The sequence below is a fragment of the Rhinatrema bivittatum genome, chromosome 17, assembly GCF_901001135.1.
Source record: "Rhinatrema bivittatum chromosome 17, aRhiBiv1.1, whole genome shotgun sequence".
Lineage (NCBI taxonomy): Eukaryota > Metazoa > Chordata > Amphibia > Gymnophiona > Rhinatrematidae > Rhinatrema > Rhinatrema bivittatum.
The window spans coordinates 40,221,212-40,227,211 of record NC_042631.1 but is presented as its reverse complement, the minus strand read 5'-3'; positions in this window follow the sequence as shown (position 1 = coordinate 40,227,211).

The following is a 6,000-nucleotide window of genomic DNA, read 5'->3' as shown; positions in this document are numbered from 1 at the left end:
GAGATGATGAAAGTCCAGATAATATCCCTCCCAGATAATGGCGAGGACCCACTGGTCCGACGTAATCTCGACCCATCTGGGGTAGAAGAGGGTTAACCTGCCCCCTATGGCTCCGTCCCCCAGATGAATCGGCGGATTCTCATTGGGAGGCGCGGCCGGGACCCGAGCCCAGGCCTGCTCCCCTCTTGCGCTGCTTGGTCCGAAAGGACTGATTCCTGGCCTGAGGACGTGGTGCCTGGTAGCGACTCCTGTAAGGAACAAAGCGCTGTGAACTCCTGTCCCTAGAGGGCCTTGGAAAGGCGCGCTGGCCCCTTCTGAACCGATCTTCCGGCAGTCTAAGCACTGGAGAGGCACCCCATGTACTGGCCAGTTTATCAAGGTCGCTGCCAAATAGGAAAGAGCCCTTAAAGGGCAACCTGGTGAGGCGTGTCTTTGAAGGCGCATCAGCTGACCATCTCCGGATCCAGAGCTGCCTCCTGGCGGCTACGGAGGATGAGATCCCCTTTACTGTTGTCCGGACCAGGTCTGATGCGACATCCGTGAGGAACGAGAGAGCGGACTCCATGTCAGCTGCTGGAGCGTTGTTCCTAACCTGTGACAAACAGGCACGCGTCACCACTGTGCAGCAGGTCGCGATCCGCAAAGATAGAGCTGCCACCTCAAAGGTCTGTTTCAGAATGGCGTCCAGACGCCGGTCATGAGGCTCCTTGAGGGCCGTCCCCCCTTCAACTGGAATGGTAGTGCGCTTGACCACAGCGCTAATCAAGGCGTCCACCTGAGGGCACGCCAGCAGGTCCTGAATAGCCGGTGCCAATGGGTACATGCCCGTCAGGGCCCGGCCCCCTTTAAAGGAAGCCGCTGGTGCCGCCCATTCTAAATCTATCAGTTGTTGTGCCGCTTGCAAGAATGGAAAATGACGGGCTGTAGGACGAAGACCTTCCAGCAGGGGGTTCTGCGCAGAGGGCACCGTAGCGCTGGGACCTGTAATATCCAACTCAGCCAGACACTGAGACACTAGGTCGGAGAGATCCTCCAGGGCGTGAGGGTCCAGGAACAGGGTCCGCAGGAGCTGCCACCGCAGCGGCAGCCACAGCAGCCGCCGCAGTCGCAGCCACCGCAGGAACAACAGGGACAGCAGGAACAGCAGGAACCGTAGGGCCTGGACGGGAAGCCGTCTGCATCTGTACAAAGGCATGAATCCCCTTAAAGAGATCCACCCAGGAAATGGAAGCAGCCTCTAATCGCCGGGGTACAAGATCCCCCGGGATTCCCGACTGGTCGAGACTGACTGCTAAATCCGGGGTAGCCCCTGGGGAACTGTCAGCAAATCTTGGCTGAGACTGGTCCTGGCCCGAGGGTCCCACGGCCTCCTCACATTGAGCACATAGGGCGTCTGGCTCTTCACTGTGCGTAGCTCTAAGCTGGCAGGCAGAGCAGAGGCCAAGGGCTTTAATGCCTGAGGCATGCGCCGCCACCGCTGAAGACGCTGAGGCGTTCTGTTCCATAGAAAAGTATGCGCTGAATGAGAAGCGGCAATAATATTTGCTTAATAGAACAGGCGCACAATAATAATAATATGCGGCAGCAATATGCGCTTAATACCACAGACGCACAAAAAAGAACAATATGCGGCAGCAATATGCGCTTAATACAACAGGCGCACAAAAATAACAATATGCGGCAGCAATATGCACTTAATACAATAGGCGCACAAAAATAATAATATGCGGCAGCAATATGCGCTTAATACAATAGGCGCACAAAAATAATAGTATGCAAGACGATCTCAGCAATAGAAGGCCATGAAAGCCGCTCAATTGGATGCAATATGCTCTCAGCAATATGCAGGTAGCAATATACGCTCAATGGCAGGTAATATGCTCTCAGCAAGAAGCGTCTAGCAATACACGCTCAATGGTATGCAATAGGCTCTTAGCAGGAAGCGGTTAGTAATACACGCTCAATGGCATTCAATAGGCAGTCATCGATATGCGGTTAGCAATACACGCTCAATGGCATTCAATATGCGCTCAGCGATAGGCGGTTAGCAATACACGCTCAGTGGCATTCAATATGCTCTCAACAATAAAGAAATATACACACAAGGAGGAATACAGCCGCGCCTATTACGGGCGCTCAATACCTGAACTAGGCCCACAAAATGGCACCCTCCACGGCGTGCCACGCCGCCAATCCTCTGTTCCTCGGAGACCAGAAATAAGAGATGTACGCCTTACCTGATCCTCGGCGCTTCCCGACTGGAACCCGGGCGGTCTCCGGCTGCGGGGGGAGAGGGCCAGTACCTTCACCGCCGCTTTTGAGGATATGCACCCGCTGCCTCGTCCACGCCGGGACCGAGGCGCCTCGTAAGCCTCACCCGAACCTCGCCCGGGGGCTGTGTCCCTGCCGCGATTCGGCCACCGGACCGAGGACTTAAACCTCCGGTGGATCATGGAAATCACCCCGGGAAACTCTACTGGAGGAGGGACCTTAGGGTATCACCGCAGGAGTGCGGGGCTCGATGCTGTAGAAGTTGTAGTAGGTAGAAAGTAGAAAAATAGAAAGTAGATTTGGAAAACATGCTCAGCAAGCGTGCAGGCTCTCCAAACTGCTTTGGAGACGGAAATTACTAAGTTGCTACGCTTCCTGTGGGGGTATATATACCCCGTGCTGACGTCAGATCCGTCTCCAACTGCTAGCACGCGGATACTATACCCATTCGTTCTGAGTCCATCTGGCTACACATTTCCGGACCCTTAAAGATTCACTACCATCAAATGCAGCATTACTGATCATTTCCTATTAAACTGAAACAGTCTCTATCTACCAATCATTACAATGTTTTACTTCTCGTTAAACTTTTTATCTTTCCTCTAACTCTAATCCCAGTTAGAATGACCCCCGTTTTATTGTAACTTTTTTCTTCCATGCACTTGTTTTACTTTTTAATGTATACTCTTATGTTATTAGTTATTTACGTTATAATGTATTTCTCACCCCTTGTTTTATGTAAACCGACATGATACGAACTCCGTGAATGCCGGTATAGAAAAATACAAATAAATAAATAAAAATAAAATACACGCCAGGAAAACTAACTTACCAGCTAAGAGATTATATAAGGTCCTCTGGACTTTCTCTAACCACTCCCCCTTGTGAAAATGGAGATCACCTTCCTTCTTCCGAAGATCTTCCATCTCACGAGGGGAAGATCTCGTGAGATGGAAGATCTTCAGGTTTTACTGGACCCAACCCTTCATCATTGCACCTGAGGTAGAGGGCTGCTCTCTATCCTTTTCAGCCATTACTGTAAAAACAAAAACATTTAAAGAAAGAGATAAGAGACAGAGTGCTTAATTGCTTACTACTTTACTGAGTGACTGTTTTGAGACTGAGAGAGTAATAGCCTGCTTGGGAGGTGGGGGCGGGGGCTGGTGAATGAGAGACTGGTGTAATGAAACTAATATGGGCCGGGGTCTTAGCCCATCACTAATATTAATTTTTTCCATAAGTTAGGGGTAATAGGATGAGTTAGTGATTCTTTAAGTTTCTCCCCTGGCCTTAAACCCACCTTTTGGAGGCATGGGTAGTTCTGAGGTTTGTAAACCATAGGAGCATGGGCATTGCAAATACCCAGTGGGTTTGCGGGGGTAGGAGTTGAAAGGAGAGAAGGAGGAAATGGAGAGCAGTACTGCAGCAAGAGATTGATCCTGAGCAGAGAAGGAGAGTTTGTTAAAAGTTGAACAGGAGAAAGTAAAGACATGGGAGAAAGTAAAGACATGGGAGAATTTGGAGGAAAACATTTGTTACTGTTAGCCTCCCCTCCCCTCCCCCCCTGGATCTACAGGGAGGGCTGCCCCTTTGTCTTTAAGATTTTGGAATCTCTGGAGATACATTTATGCCCAGGTAAGTGAGGATGGAGATAAGTTTTGGCTTTTGGAGAAGATAAAGAACAATCCAGAGCCTCAACTTTGAATGATTTGGAATATAATTTGAAGCTCTGGGGGAAAATTGTGATCCCCGGTTGATATTCTTTTGGACTTTGGGATAATTGATCCACTAGTAGTGTCTGGCTATACTGGTGGAGGTAGGAGCTACAGTCTAAGAACTATCCCACCCTCACTGGTGAGGAAATGTTCAATCAGGATGAATATGCAAGAGCGGGAAAGCAAGTGAATGACTAGAAGAAGGATGGACAGAGAAACCATTTGAATCCTACTGATCTTCAAGTTATCAGTCCTGTTATCCTTCTATTCTGGATTTATTGTGGGACTCCTGCTGTCCTAGCTTTACCCCAGTATAATTACTTTTGCCCTAATATTGTCAGCAGGAATACTTGCTGCAGTGTTTTCGTTAGGCTCCTGCCCAGGCCATCCTTCCCCGAACTCTAGAGGCTCCTCCTCCTCCGAGTCCCATTGGCCTTTGCCTAGCTTGGATGATCCGGGTGATGTAGACCTCTCTCCGTCTCCCCACATTTGAGGTTCTCTGGGTCTGACTCTGGTGCTACTTTTTGTGTGCTGTTTCTTGTTTTCATGGGGGATAAGGGGCTTGCTTTCTCACATACCAGCTGTTCCCTGCTTTCCATTATTTATTTATTTATTTATAACTTTTTATATACCGAGGTTCAATTAACAGGATTAATTATCACATCGGTTTACATTACAACCTGCAAAAAACAACAGTGACAAAGTCTTGTCTTACTTTTAACAAGGAAGAAAAAAACCTGGATAACATAACTCGGGTGAAAATAAGTAACATAGTAACTTGGGTGAAAACAGGTAAAGGGACAATGGAAATCATGGCTTGGGCGAAAGCCGGGAACTTAATTGTAGGGGATTCTGAGAGCCTCCTAAAGAGAGAGGTAACCTAACAAAGCGGACTCAGATCATGGCGGAAAGGAGAGGTTATGAGAAAGCTTGATCAAATAGCAAAGTCTTAAGTCTCTTCTTAAAGGAAAGAGGACATTGATCCAGCCTTAGATCGGGAGGGAGCAGATTCCATTGTTTGGGACCTGAAGCGGACAGAGCTCTTTTTCTGAAGGAGGACTTGATGATAGGAGCTTGAAGAGTGCCTCTCTGGGCTAGTCTTAGAGGCCGGGCGGAGGCGTGGATTTGTAATGGTATTGTAAGATCCAGAGGAGTGATGTTGTGTATGGCCTTGTGAGTGACTGTTAACAGCTTGTGAAGGATTCTAAATTTAATTGGGAGCCAATGTAATTTCTTTAAAATTGGAGTGATATGGTCCCTCTTGTTGGATTTTGTGAGAATCCTTGCAGTTGCGTTCTGTAGCAACTGTAGGGGCTTGAGTGAGATATCTGGTAGACCGTGCAGAAGTGCATTGCAATAGTCAATTTTGGAGAATATGATAGATTGTAAGACTGATCTGAAATCGTAGAAATGGAGGAGGGGTCTTAGCCTTTTTAGAACTTGGAGTTTAAAGTAACACTCCTTTACAGTATTGTTGATGAAGCCTGTGAAGGTCATTTGGCTGTCCATGATTACCCCGAGGTTTCTGACCTTAGGTGAGAATGAAGGGAGCACTGGATGTTGAGGGTTGTTTAGCGGTATGTTGCCATCTTGCGTGATTAGTAGAAGCTCTGTCTTGTCGGCGTTGAGAAGTAAGTTGAGCTGTGAGAGGAGGTTGTTAATATGGGTAAAACAGGTTTTCCAATGGAGAATGGTTTTTTGCAGCGATTCGGTGATCGGTATCAATATTTGTACATCGTCCGCATATAGATAATGGGTAAGTTTGAGCTCGGATAGAAGTTTGCAAAGCGGGAGAAGATAGATGTTGAAAAGAGTTGGGGATAACGAAGATCCTTGTGGAACTCCTAGGGTAGAGATGAAAGGAGGGGATTCTTTGCTGTTAATTTTGACTTTGTAATGCCTATTCTGCAGGAAGGAAATGAACCAGTTTAGGACAGTATTTTTGATGCCGATCTCAGAGAGCCTTTCAATGAGACAGTGGTGGTTCACTGTGTCAAATGCAGCCGATAAATCT